This window comes from Mytilus trossulus, chromosome 11 (genome assembly GCF_036588685.1).
Source record: "Mytilus trossulus isolate FHL-02 chromosome 11, PNRI_Mtr1.1.1.hap1, whole genome shotgun sequence".
Classification (NCBI taxonomy): Eukaryota; Metazoa; Mollusca; class Bivalvia; order Mytilida; family Mytilidae; genus Mytilus; species Mytilus trossulus.
The window spans coordinates 3,081,252-3,096,193 of record NC_086383.1 but is presented as its reverse complement, the minus strand read 5'-3'; the positions used below and the strand labels follow the sequence as shown (position 1 = coordinate 3,096,193).

The 14,942-nt window shown below is 33.0% G+C and overlaps 1 protein-coding gene across 4 annotated transcripts in view; it reads left to right on the top strand.

The window, feature by feature from the left end:
• LOC134690648 (uncharacterized) overlaps positions 1-14,942 on the top strand; it is a 226,125-nt gene that overhangs the window by 157,919 nt on the left and 53,264 nt on the right. The window contains exon 1 of one of the 4 annotated variants that reach the window (XM_063550639.1): positions 2,862-2,995. The exons of the other annotated variants lie outside the window; for them this stretch is intronic. The gene's annotated coding sequence lies outside the window, so the exon portion shown is untranslated. Of the gene's footprint in view, positions 1-2,861; positions 2,996-14,942 lie in introns of those variants that run through there. 4 annotated transcript variants of the gene reach the window in all.

Here is a 14,942-nt window from a genome sequence, read left to right as displayed (position 1 = left end):
ACACGTGTAAAGCGAAAGAGACAATAGACACAGTTCAATGTGAGAAGCCATGCAGTGCAATTTAGAGTTCATCATGCCGGACAAACGTCAATGCGAGTAGCCTTGTATAGTGCCATGCAGAGGTCATCATGACGGACAAACGTCAACGCGCGTAGCCATGTAATGTAATGTAGAGCTCCCCATGACAGAAAAAACGTCTATTCGGGTAACCATGCAGTGCCATTTAGAGGACATCATGACGGACAAACTTAAACGCGCGTAGCCGTGTAATGTAATGTAGAGCTCCCCTTGACAGAAAAACTTCAATGCGAGAAACCATGCAGTGCCATTTAGATCTCACCATGACAGAGAGATGTCAATGCAAGAAGCCATGCAGTGCCATTTAGATCTCACCACGACAGAAAGATGTCAATGCAAGTAGCCATGCAGTGATAAGTAAAGTGTCCAGCAGTCATTTGACATGTTCGAGAGTCTGTATTTGTGTCCACTAGTCTATCTACATATTCACCAGTCTGTTAACGTTTCCGCAAGTATGTTTATGTGCCCACCGGTCAGATTACGTGTCCACCGGTTTGTTTACATGTCAACCAGTCTATTCACATGTCCACGAATATGTTTATGTATCCAGTAGTCTGTTTACGTATCCACCAGTCTGTATATGTGTCCACAAGTTTGTTAACGTGTCCACCAATCTGTCTACATTTCCACCGGTCTGTTTACGTGTCCGCCAGTCTATCTACATGTTCACAAGTTTGTCTACATGCTCAACAGTCTGCCTACGTGTCCACTTGTCGTTTTACATGTTCAAAGGTGAAACTATGTGTTCACAAGTCTGTCTACATGTCCACCAGTCTGTTTACGTGTCGATCAGCATGTCTACATGTCCAACAGTTTGTTTATGTGTCAACAAGTCTATCTACATGTTCGCCAGTCCGTTTACGTATCCACCAGTCATTCAACATGTTTACCAGTCTGTTAACGTGTCCACCAGTCTGTTCACATGTCCACCGGTCTGTTTACGTGTCCAACAGTCTATCTAAAGGTCCACGAGTTTTTTATGTGTCCATTAGTCTGTTTACGTGTCCGCCAGTGTGTATATGTGTCAACTAGTCTGTCTACATGTTCACCAGTTTGTCTACATGTCCACATATCTGTCTACATGTTCACCGGTGTGTCTACATGTCTACCTATCTTTTTAAGTGTCAACCAGTCTATCGACATGTTCACCAGTCTGTGTATGCGTCCAATAGGCTGTATTCTTATCCACCAGTCTGTTAACGTGTCCACCAGTATGTCTAGATTTCCACCGGTATGTTTGTGTATCCACTAGCATGTTTACGTGTCCACCAGTGTGGCTACGTGTCCACCAGTGTGTCTACGTGTACACCTTTCTGTTTACGTGTTTACCAGTCTGCATGGTTAGGTGTCCACTAGTCTGTCAACATGTCCAACGGTCTGTCATTGACGACGGTACTACATGGGGGGGGGGGGGGGGGGGGGGTGAGCTGCCCGTGCTTCTTGGTTGAAAATAGGCCTTACCTTGGCCCAATCATGTTAAGGGGGGATGCCCTTCCTTCTTTGCAGAACCTTCATATGGTACTTATCATCAATATGTTCTCATCAGTATTATCATGCTTAAAATATTTGCCACTGGACATTCAGCAAGCACCAAATAAACTTTTATTCTGTGCAATATATACAAAAGAACGTCATTTCTGGGCCTTTTAAAAGCTGAATATGCGGTATGGGTTTTGGTCATTGTTGAAAGCCGTACGGTAACCTATAGTTGTTAACTTATTTGTCATTTGGTTTCTGGTGGAGAGTTGTCTCATTGGCAATTAAACCACATCTTCCTATTTTTTATATTTCACACATCTGTCCAACCTTTGTAAGGTAAAATTTACTTTGATAAAGTTTGCCAAAGACAAACTATTCATTTCAAGGTGAACAGTTTTATTTGAGGGTCACCTTAGATCTTGAATATCGCAGTTGTCATCTCTGCAAGACCAACAAAATGTACCAAATTTGAAAATGGTAAAAGACAGATTAATTGGTGTTTTCAACCATGATAGCTGTGTTTGGTAAACTCAATTTAACAACACCAAATATGGAAATAAGTTTTCTTAAAAAATATAATGCTTACAAGCAAACGATGTGAACTATTAGGACTTTTTTCAATACTATCAAGAAGTATCAGGATATAGATAACATATTTTTCAAGTTTTTACCACATATTCCTACTAGATACATCTACATGTACGGCAGTCACTGTTTTCAACACATTTATGTGTGTTAACAAGAGTGCACAAGCTGAAATGTCTCACCTGCTTTACTAATCATCATTCTTTATTTATTTTATGTTGATATTCCTAACTACAAGTATCAGACAAACTTAATATTATCAATGATCATGAAAATGAGGCCAAGGTCAGATCAACCAAGCCAGCCTTACAATCATTCCATACACCAACTATTGTTGAACTATACCATATATAATATACCAGAAACAGACCAAACCATTAAAATGAGGTTAAGTTCAGAAAAACCATGCGAGACAGACATATTTGTTTTCCATTTATTATTTTGTCTATAAATCAGGCCATTAGTTTTCTTGTTTGAATTGTTTTATATTTGTCATGTCGAGGCCTTTTATAGCTGACTATGCGGTATAGGTTTTACTCATTTTTAAACGGCGTAGGATGACCTATAGTTGTTAATTTCTGTATAATTTGGTCTCTTGTGGATAGTTGTCTTATTGGAAAGCATGCCACATCTTTTTTGACAATTGGCGGACAATCCTTGTGTTGTTTTATGACAATTTGCTGACCAAAGCATTTTATTTAAAGTTTACATTCCATTTAAATTATGGCGCGGACAAAACTCGCTTGTTATTTCCCCTGGTTACCGCGAGAAGCCAGGTAAATTTCTTCCTGGTAAAATTTCTCTTCAAACTTCCTGATATTTTTTTTGCTCTGTGAACTATAAAAGAAACAAGGTAAGAAAGAGATTATTTACAATCTGTTTTTCCCTGTATGACAAATCATATTAAAACCTTTTGGCTAATTATATGGCCGTATTTACACCACAAATTTTACTCTGAGTACATGTGCAGCTAGTCCAAATAATTATGATGTATGTGAAGTTAGCAGCCGGTTTGTTATTCGTAATTCGATATTCAATATCAAACCGGCTGCTAGCAGTCAGTTCGATATTCAAAATGAAGTTGAAAATTATAAGAAAATTAAATACTTGATAACATTAAAAGCATGATTTTCGTAGTTAAAATGACTGAAGAGATAAGTAGGAAATCGTTAAATGACTTCTTCAAGCTGTCGCAATTCCCCGTTGTCCTCATTTAAAAGCCTAACCCTTTTCTAAGTAACATATGATTTGTCTTTATGTAATATAAATTTATGTCAATAAAACGACTTCAAAGATGTATATTATATTTCTGAAGACAAAAAAGAAAAACCGATAACTCTAGAAATATTCATATTTTATAAATAGAAATATACTAGTATACGGAAAGCCAAAAAAACAAATTTTCAGCCTAAAAATGACAAAACGTTAGGACAAAGGGCACAGGGTAATGTTGAGAGCCCCCTGATCCCTCAATCGTTCTAATGTTATGCAGATATTCAGTCAATAGGTCAATAGGTAGACACAAACGTGATAAAACCGAATTTGGGTACTCTTCCTGTCTTCCATGTTTACGAAGCGCCCAAAGTAAACGGACACAGTTATACAATATTCAAAATATATAGTGTAAACCTACCCGAGACCGCTTAAATGAGGTTGAGACCCCTGGTCTTTCAATGTCCATAAAATTCAATCAAATCATTGAAAGAGTATAAAGGTTGTAATAGAAGGATTTTTAAAAAAAAACCCGTCATCTTCAATATCTACGGAGGGCTTAGATTGTCACTTTTCAGCTAAAAAATTTCAAAATGTTAGGACAAAGGGCACAGGGTGATGGTGAGAGCCCGCTGATCTCTCAATCTTTCTAACATTATTTAGATATTTAGTCAATAGGTAGATACAAACGTGACAAACATGAATTTGGGTACACTTCCTGTCTTCCATATTTACGGAGCGCCCAAAGTACCAGTTTGATATTCAAAATATATAGTGTAAACCTATCCGAGACTGCTTAAATGAGGTTGAGACCCCCCTGGTCTTTCAAGGTCCACCAAATTCAACCAAACCATTGACTGTGTATATATAAAGGTTGTATTCGAAGGATTTTTCAGAAAAATGTCATCTTCAATATCTACGGAGGGCTTAGATTGTCACTTTTCAGCTAAAAAATGTCGAAATGTTAGAACAAAGGGCACAGGGTAATGGTGAGAGCCCCCTGTTCTTTCAATCTTTCTAATATTATGCAGATATTTAGTCAATATGTAGATACAAACGAGACAAAAATGAATTTGGGTACACTTTCTGTCTTCCATGTTTACGGAGCGCCCAAAGTGCCAGTTGGATATTCAAAATATATAGCGAAAACCTACTCGAGACCGCTTAAATGGGGTTGAGACCGCCCTTGTCTTTCAATGTCCATAAAATTTAATTAAATCATAGACTCTGTATATATATATAAAGGGGTAGTGCTTATTATCAGAGACATACCACTAGAACCTTTTTGCAGGAGCTTGTTGATCTTTTCAATCTGTCGCGTATTCACCTTGCAGGTTTGCTTGGGATAAATGAATGGTGAAATGGCTGCTCTCTGTAATTTATTAGCTTGAACTTTTATCAAGTTCAAACCGTATTTTGATAGACTATTCATTCATACCTCACGCAGATGAACGCGGATGGTGAGATGTTCACTGCGGAGATTGATATGATCGCCGTCTTGATCGGTGAGGTATGTCTGCATGCGATTGATGGTTGTCAAGGTCACGGGTAAGTACTCCATGTTTTTGTTGTGTTTGAATGATATTTACCCCGGGATCGATTGCGAGGGAAAAGCTGTAGAAAGTGGACTGCTGGGTGCAGTTTACGTAGCTTCCATTGGTGATGCCACTGTTCACCAGGATGCTGTTGATGCTTCTGATGCAAACAATGCATTAACCCTCTTTGTAACCGTTTGTTGCCCGATCAAATGTGTTGAGCTGTCGCTTAATTCCCAATATGGTGTTCTATTCCATAAATTGTAGTTGGGGAAGGGGGTGAACCGGGTAAGAATGTGACTATCGTTTCCAGAGACAAGGATGAAAACCATCTGTGTGGGTCTTTGTTGTCGATGATTTGCGGGAACAGTGCGGTGTCCATTTTGTTTTTATTAAAACAGGATGTTCACTCGGACTGATGACTTACATCGATGACGAACAGCGGCTGGTCCGAGAACACAATTAATTCGTAGTGCATTTCTTTTAGAACATAAATGAAAATTAAAAAAATCCCACCTGCGCTTTCTCAATGAAATTTTTACAGTGTGTTGTACTACTTTTGGGACAAATTATATAAAAAATATAGAAAACTTCATCGCCTCTAACTCAAAATATGGACAATTTTGTGTTTAGGGTGTCTTGAAATCTTTTGACAGCTTCCGAAGTGCTAATTTTTAACCTTTTTCAGCTGGACCAAATCACTACTTTCCTGTACAATTCTGGACCCAAATGTTTTTACAGTGTAGTTTTACCCCCCTACTTACAATTTGAGGCATTAAACATGGAGAAATAAATTTGGAAGGGGTATAAAAATTATTGGCAAGTAACCCACTGTTAACACTAGGGACTATATTCGTGAACAACGAAAATCAAGTGACGACAATTGTGGTCTCGGACCTAATAGGATAGAAAGAGTTGACAAATCTTAGAAAAACTTGGTATGACCAAAGCTTAATAAATTATAACACTGCTTGCAAAGTTTCATAACAATAGGATATATATTATAGACAATATGTTAAATTCTATACTCATCTTTGCATGTTAAATTTTGACGTTAAAATTGAATAATTTCAACTATCAACATTTTGGGCTTTGAAAATTAAAATATGGCAAAAAAATACTTTTTAAATGCCCTAATATATCATTTATTATGTACTAAAAGCAATAGAGTACTCATTTGATTTATGAGACTTAGCATAATTATTCAAAAGTCAAATTTATATCAGCCTAGGCCTAAAAATTGAGGTTTTTCAATGAAAGGGGGCTTTACATGAAGATGTAATATTTTCCAGCAATTTTAAATTTGTGAAGCTTTTTGGTTATAAATAATCCTTGCATATGTATTGAATGTACTTTAAATGGAAAGAAAAGTCACAAATAACATATCATATTAGTTTAAAAGGGTCTTTAGCCAAGTAAGACTGGAAAAAAATAGGGGTCAATTTAGGCCGTGCCACATATTCACATTAAAAAATGCATATTGAGGCTACAAGAAATAAAAAATTGTGTCTTTTTTATCATTTCTATACTCATGTGACATGATACAACAAATCTGAGCACAAAAAGGCTTTTGCAATTAACCTTTCTTACAGAAAGTATGGTCTGATATAAAGATTTTTGCCTTTTTAATGAAAAACTTGGATGCAATTTTAGTCTCAACATGCTTATATTCAAACCACTTGCTATCCTACAGAAGAAAAGAAAGATAGTATGTGAGATGGAACAGGTACAATAGACATTGTAAAGTGCTTTTGATACAAATTTAGTGAGGTCTTTATTGTGGACTTCAAATTTTATGTACCAAGAACCCCACTTTTGACTTCATCCAAACAGGGCGTTAGACAAGGGTCATTTATACAACACATTTTGTACATATTGTCTGAGATAATCTCCTTTTCTGTAGATTATGAGTTCATAAACTAGTGAAGGAACTAGATAAAGGCATAGAAACACAAGTATTGACACATAAAAACCTGTCAGATAAAAAGTCAGGATGCCATGTATGCATCAATATTGAAAAAGCCTTAAAATGCCTATTTTGACCATAAAATGCCAAAATTGGTCATTTTTGCAGAAATTCTATAAAATAAAAGTTTAAATCCTTTAGTTTCATGCTATTTGACAAATTGAAACCACCAAATCATTTAGGGAAGTTGCCAAAGTACAGATTCTATATTTACAGACTTCACCTCTTAGGATAGAAAGAGTTGACAAATCTTAGAAAAACTTGGTATGACCAAAGCTTAATAAATTATAACACTGCTTGCAAAGTTTCATAACAATAGGATATATATTATAGACAATATGTTAAATTCTATACTCATCTTTGCATGTTAAATTTTGACGTTAAAATTGAATAATTTCAACTATCAACATTTTGGGCTTTGAAAATTAAAATATGGCAAAAAAATACTTTTTAAATGCCCTAATATATCATTTATTATGTACTAAAAGCAATAGAGTTGATTTATGAGACTTAGCATAATTATTCAAAAGTCAAATTTATATCAGCCTAGGCCTAAAAATTGAGGTTTTTCAATGAAAGGGGGCTTTACATGAAGATGTAATATTTTCCAGCAATTTTAAATTTGTGAAGCTTTTTGGTTATAAATAATCCTTGCATATGTATTGAATGTACTTTAAATGGAAAGAAAAGTCACAAATAACATATCATATTAGTTTAAAAGGGTCTTTAGCCAAGTAAGACTGGAAAAAAATAGGGGTCAATTTAGGCCGTGCCACATATTCACATTAAAAAATGCATATTGAGGCTACAAGAAATAAAAAATTGTGTCTTTTTTATCATTTCTATACTCATGTGACATGATACAACAAATCTGAGCACAAAAAGGCTTTTGCAATTAACCTTTCTTACAGAAAGTATGGTCTGATATAAAGATTTTTGCCTTTTTAATGAAAAACTTGGATGCAATTTTAGTCTCAACAGGCTTATATTCAAACCACTTGCTATCCTACAGAAGAAAAGAAAGATAGTATGTGAGATGGAACAGGTACAATAGACATTGTAAAGTGCTTTTGATACAAATTTAGTGAGGTCTTTATTGTGGACTTCAAATTTTATGTACCAAGAACCCCACTTTTGACTTCATCCAAACAGGGCGTTAGACAAGGGTCATTTATACAACACATTTTGTACATATTGTCTGAGATAATCTCCTTTTCTGTAGATTCTGAGTTCATAAACTAGTGAAGGAACTAGATAAAGGCATAGAAACACAAGTATTGACACATAAAAACCTGTCAGATAAAAAGTCAGGATGCCATGTATGCATCAATATTGAAAAAGCCTTAAAATGCCTATTTTGACCATAAAATGCCAAAATTGGTCATTTTTGCAGAAATTCTATAAAATAAAAGTTTAAATCCTTTAGTTTCATGCTATTTGACAAATTGAAACCACCAAATCATTTAGGGAAGTTGCCAAAGTACAGATTCTATATTTACAGACTTCACCTCTTAGGATAGAAAGAGTTGACAAATCTTAGAAAAACATGGTATGACCAAAGCTTAATAAATTATAACACTGCTTGCAAAGTTTCATAACAATAGGATATATATTATAGACAATATGTTAAATTCTATACTCATCTTTGCATGTTAAATTTTGACGTTAAAATTGAATAATTTCAACTATCAACATTTTGGGCTTTGAAAATTAAAATATGGCAAAAAAATACTTTTTAAATGCCCTAATATATCATTTATTATGTACTAAAAGCAATAGAGTACTCATTTGATTTATGAGACTTAGCATAATTATTCAAAAGTCAAATTTATATCAGCCTAGGCCTAAAAATTGAGGTTTTTCAATGAAAGGGGGCTTTACATGAAGATGTAATATTTTCCAGCAATTTTAAATTTGTGAAGCTTTTTGGTTATAAATAATCCTTGCATATGTATTGAATGTACTTTAAATGGAAAGAAAAGTCACAAATAACATATCATATTAGTTTAAAAGGGTCTTTAGCCAAGTAAGACTGGAAAAAAATAGGGGTCAATTTAGGCCGTGCCACATATTCACATTAAAAAATGCATATTGAGGCTACAAGAAATAAAAAATTGTGTCTTTTTTATCATTTCTATACTCATGTGACATGATACAACAAATCTGAGCACAAAAAGGCTTTTGCAATTAACCTTTCTTACAGAAAGTATGGTCTGATATAAAGATTTTTGCCTTTTTAATGAAAAACTTGGATGCAATTTTAGTCTCAACAGGCTTATATTCAAACCACTTGCTATCCTACAGAAGAAAAGAAAGATAGTATGTGAGATGGAACAGGTACAATAGACATTGTAAAGTGCTTTTGATACAAATTTAGTGAGGTCTTTATTGTGGACTTCAAATTTTATGTACCAAGAACCCCACTTTTGACTTCATCCAAACAGGGCGTTAGACAAGGGTCATTTATACAACACATTTTGTACATATTGTCTGAGATAATCTCCTTTTCTGTAGATTCTGAGTTCATAAACTAGTGAAGGAACTAGATAAAGGCATAGAAACACAAGTATTGACACATAAAAACCTGTCAGATAAAAAGTCAGGATGCCATGTATGCATCAATATTGAAAAAGCCTTAAAATGCCTATTTTGACCATAAAATGCCAAAATTGGTCATTTTTGCAGAAATTCTATAAAATAAAAGTTTAAATCCTTTAGTTTCATGCTATTTGACAAATTGAAACCACCAAATCATTTAGGGAAGTTGCCAAAGTACAGATTCTATATTTACAGACTTCACCTCTTAGGATAGAAAGAGTTGACAAATCTTAGAAAAACTTGGTATGACCAAAGCTTAATAAATTATAACACTGCTTACAAAGTTTCATAACAATAGGATATATATTATAGACAATATGTTAAATTCTATACTCATCTTTGCATGTTAAATTTTGACGTTAAAATTGAATAATTTCAACTATCAACATTTTGGGCTTTGAAAATTAAAATATGGCAAAAAAATACTTTTTAAATGCCCTAATATATCATTTATTATGTACTAAAAGCAATAGAGTACTCATTTGATTTATGAGACTTAGCATAATTATTCAAAAGTCAAATTTATATCAGCCTAGGCCTAAAAATTGAGGTTTTTCAATGAAAGGGGGCTTTACATGAAGATGTAATATTTTCCAGCAATTTTAAATTTGTGAAGCTTTTTGGTTATAAATAATCCTTGCATATGTATTGAATGTACTTTAAATGGAAAGAAAAGTCACAAATAACATATCATATTAGTTTAAAAGGGTCTTTAGCCAAGTAAGACTGGAAAAAAATAGGGGTCAATTTAGGCCGTGCCACATATTCACATTAAAAAATGCATATTGAGGCTACAAGAAATAAAAAATTGTGTCTTTTTTATCATTTCTATACTCATGTGACATGATACAACAAATCTGAGCACAAAAAGGCTTTTGCAATTAACCTTTCTTACAGAAAGTATGGTCTGATATAAAGATTTTTGCCTTTTTAATGAAAAACTTGGATGCAATTTTAGTCTCAACAGGCTTATATTCAAACCACTTGCTATCCTACAGAAGAAAAGAAAGATAGTATGTGAGATGGAACAGGTACAATAGACATTGTAAAGTGCTTTTGATACAAATTTAGTGAGGTCTTTATTGTGGACTTCAAATTTTATGTACCAAGAACCCCACTTTTGACTTCATCCAAACAGGGCGTTAGACAAGGGTCATTTATACAACACATTTTGTACATATTGTCTGAGATAATCTCCTTTTCTGTAGATTCTGAGTTCATAAACTAGTGAAGGAACTAGATAAAGGCATAGAAACACAAGTATTGACACATAAAAACCTGTCAGATAAAAAGTCAGGATGCCATGTATGCATCAATATTGAAAAAGCCTTAAAATGCCTATTTTGACCATAAAATGCCAAAATTGGTCATTTTTGCAGAAATTCTATAAAATAAAAGTTTAAATCCTTTAGTTTCATGCTATTTGACAAATTGAAACCACCAAATCATTTAGGGAAGTTGCCAAAGTACAGATTCTATATTTACAGACTTCACCTCTTAGGATAGAAAGAGTTGACAAATCTTAGAAAAACTTGGTATGACCAAAGCTTAATAAATTATAACACTGCTTGCAAAGTTTCATAACAATAGGATATATATTATAGACAATATGTTAAATTCTATACTCATCTTTGCATGTTAAATTTTGACGTTAAAATTGAATAATTTCAACTATCAACATTTTGGGCTTTGAAAATTAAAATATGGCAAAAAAATACTTTTTAAATGCCCTAATATATCATTTATTATGTACTAAAAGCAATAGAGTACTCATTTGATTTATGAGACTTAGCATAATTATTCAAAAGTCAAATTTATATCAGCCTAGGCCTAAAAATTGAGGTTTTTCAATGAAAGGGGGCTTTACATGAAGATGTAATATTTTCCAGCAATTTTAAATTTGTGAAGCTTTTTGGTTATAAATAATCCTTGCATATGTATTGAATGTACTTTAAATGGAAAGAAAAGTCACAAATAACATATCATATTAGTTTAAAAGGGTCTTTAGCCAAGTAAGACTGGAAAAAAATAGGGGTCAATTTAGGCCGTGCCACATATTCACATTAAAAAATGCATATTGAGGCTACAAGAAATAAAAAATTGTGTCTTTTTAATCATTTCTATACTCATGTGACATGATACAACAAATCTGAGCACAAAAAGGCTTTTGCAATTAACCTTTCTTACAGAAAGTATGGTCTGATATAAAGATTTTTGCCTTTTTAATGAAAAACTTGGATGCAATTTTAGTCTCAACAGGCTTATATTCAAACCACTTGCTATCCTACAGAAGAAAAGAAAGATAGTATGTGAGATGGAACAGGTACAATAGACATTGTAAAGTGCTTTTGATACAAATTTAGTGAGGTCTTTATTGTGGACTTCAAATTTTATGTACCAAGAACCCCACTTTTGACTTCATCCAAACAGGGCGTTAGACAAGGGTCATTTATACAACACATTTTGTACATATTGTCTGAGATAATCTCCTTTTCTGTAGATTCTGAGTTCATAAACTAGTGAAGGAACTAGATAAAGGCATAGAAACACAAGTATTGACACATAAAAACCTGTCAGATAAAAAGTCAGGATGCCATGTATGCATCAATATTGAAAAAGCCTTAAAATGCCTATTTTGACCATAAAATGCCAAAATTGGTCATTTTTGCAGAAATTCTATAAAATAAAAGTTTAAATCCTTTAGTTTCATGCTATTTGACAAATTGAAACCACCAAATCATTTAGGGAAGTTGCCAAAGTACAGATTCTATATTTACAGACTTCACCTCTTAGGATAGAAAGAGTTGACAAATCTTAGAAAAACTTGGTATGACCAAAGCTTAATAAATTATAACACTGCTTGCAAAGTTTCATAACAATAGGATATATATTATAGACAATATGTTAAATTCTATACTCATCTTTGCATGTTAAATTTTGACGTTAAAATTGAATAATTTCAACTATCAACATTTTGGGCTTTGAAAATTAAAATATGGCAAAAAAATACTTTTTAAATGCCCTAATATATCATTTATTATGTACTAAAAGCAATAGAGTACTCATTTGATTTATGAGACTTAGCATAATTATTCAAAAGTCAAATTTATATCAGCCTAGGCCTAAAAATTGAGGTTTTTCAATGAAAGGGGGCTTTACATGAAGATGTAATATTTTCCAGCAATTTTAAATTTGTGAAGCTTTTTGGTTATAAATAATCCTTGCATATGTATTGAATGTACTTTAAATGGAAAGAAAAGTCACAAATAACATATCATATTAGTTTAAAAGGGTCTTTAGCCAAGTAAGACTGGAAAAAAATAGGGGTCAATTTAGGCCGTGCCACATATTCACATTAAAAAATGCATATTGAGGCTACAAGAAATAAAAAATTGTGTCTTTTTTATCATTTCTATACTCATGTGACATGATACAACAAATCTGAGCACAAAAAGGCTTTTGCAATTAACCTTTCTTACAGAAAGTATGGTCTGATATAAAGATTTTTGCCTTTTTAATGAAAAACTTGGATGCAATTTTAGTCTCAACAGGCTTATATTCAAACCACTTGCTATCCTACAGAAGAAAAGAAAGATAGTATGTGAGATGGAACAGGTACAATAGACATTGTAAAGTGCTTTTGATACAAATTTAGTGAGGTCTTTATTGTGGACTTCAAATTTTATGTACCAAGAACCCCACTTTTGACTTCATCCAAACAGGGCGTTAGACAAGGGTCATTTATACAACACATTTTGTACATATTGTCTGAGATAATCTCCTTTTCTGTAGATTCTGAGTTCATAAACTAGTGAAGGAACTAGATAAAGGCATAGAAACACAAGTATTGACACATAAAAACCTGTCAGATAAAAAGTCAGGATGCCATGTATGCATCAATATTGAAAAAGCCTTAAAATGCCTATTTTGACCATAAAATGCCAAAATTGGTCATTTTTGCAGAAATTCTATAAAATAAAAGTTTAAATCCTTTAGTTTCATGCTATTTGACAAATTGAAACCACCAAATCATTTAGGGAAGTTGCCAAAGTACAGATTCTATATTTACAGACTTCACCTAATAGGATAGAAAGAGTTGACAAATCTTAGAAAAACTTGGTATGACCAAAGCTTAATAAATTATAACACTGCTTGCAAAGTTTCATAACAATAGGATATATATTATAGACAATATGTTAAATTCTATACTCATCTTTGCATGTTAAATTTTGACGTTAAAATTGAATAATTTCAACTATCAACATTTTGGGCTTTGAAAATTAAAATATGGCAAAAAAATACTTTTTAAATGCCCTAATATATCATTTATTATGTACTAAAAGCAATAGAGTACTCATTTGATTTATGAGACTTAGCATAATTATTCAAAAGTCAAATTTATATCAGCCTAGGCCTAAAAATTGAGGTTTTTCAATGAAAGGGGGCTTTACATGAAGATGTAATATTTTCCAGCAATTTTAAATTTGTGAAGCTTTTTGGTTATAAATAATCCTTGCATATGTATTGAATGTACTTTAAATGGAAAGAAAAGTCACAAATAACATATCATATTAGTTTAAAAGGGTCTTTAGCCAAGTAAGACTGGAAAAAAATAGGGGTCAATTTAGGCCGTGCCACATATTCACATTAAAAAATGCATATTGAGGCTACAAGAAATAAAAAATTGTGTCTTTTTTATCATTTCTATACTCATGTGACATGATACAACAAATCTGAGCACAAAAAGGCTTTTGCAATTAACCTTTCTTACAGAAAGTATGGTCTGATATAAAGATTTTTGCCTTTTTAATGAAAAACTTGGATGCAATTTTAGTCTCAACAGGCTTATATTCAAACCACTTGCTATCCTACAGAAGAAAAGAAAGATAGTATGTGAGATGGAACAGGTACAATAGACATTGTAAAGTGCTTTTGATACAAATTTAGTGAGGTCTTTATTGTGGACTTCAAATTTTATGTACCAAGAACCCCACTTTTGACTTCATCCAAACAGGGCCTTAGACAAGGGTCATTTATACAACACATTTTGTACATATTGTCTGAGATAATCTCCTTTTCTGTAGATTCTGAGTTCATAAACTAGTGAAGGAACTAGATAAAGGCATAGAAACACAAGTATTGACACATAAAAACCTGTCAGATAAAAAGTCAGGATGCCATGTATGCATCAATATTGAAAAAGCCTTAAAATGCCTATTTTGACCATAAAATGCCAAAATTGGTCATTTTTGCAGAAATTCTATAAAATAAAAGTTTAAATCCTTTAGTTTCATGCTATTTGACAAATTGAAACCACCAAATCATTTAAGTACAGATTCTATATTTACAGACTTCACCTAATAGGATAGAAAGAGTTGACAAATCTTAGAAAAACTTGGTATGACCAAAGCTTAATAAATTATAACACTGCTTGCAAAGTTTCATAACAACAGGATATATATTATAGACAATATGTTAAATTCTATACT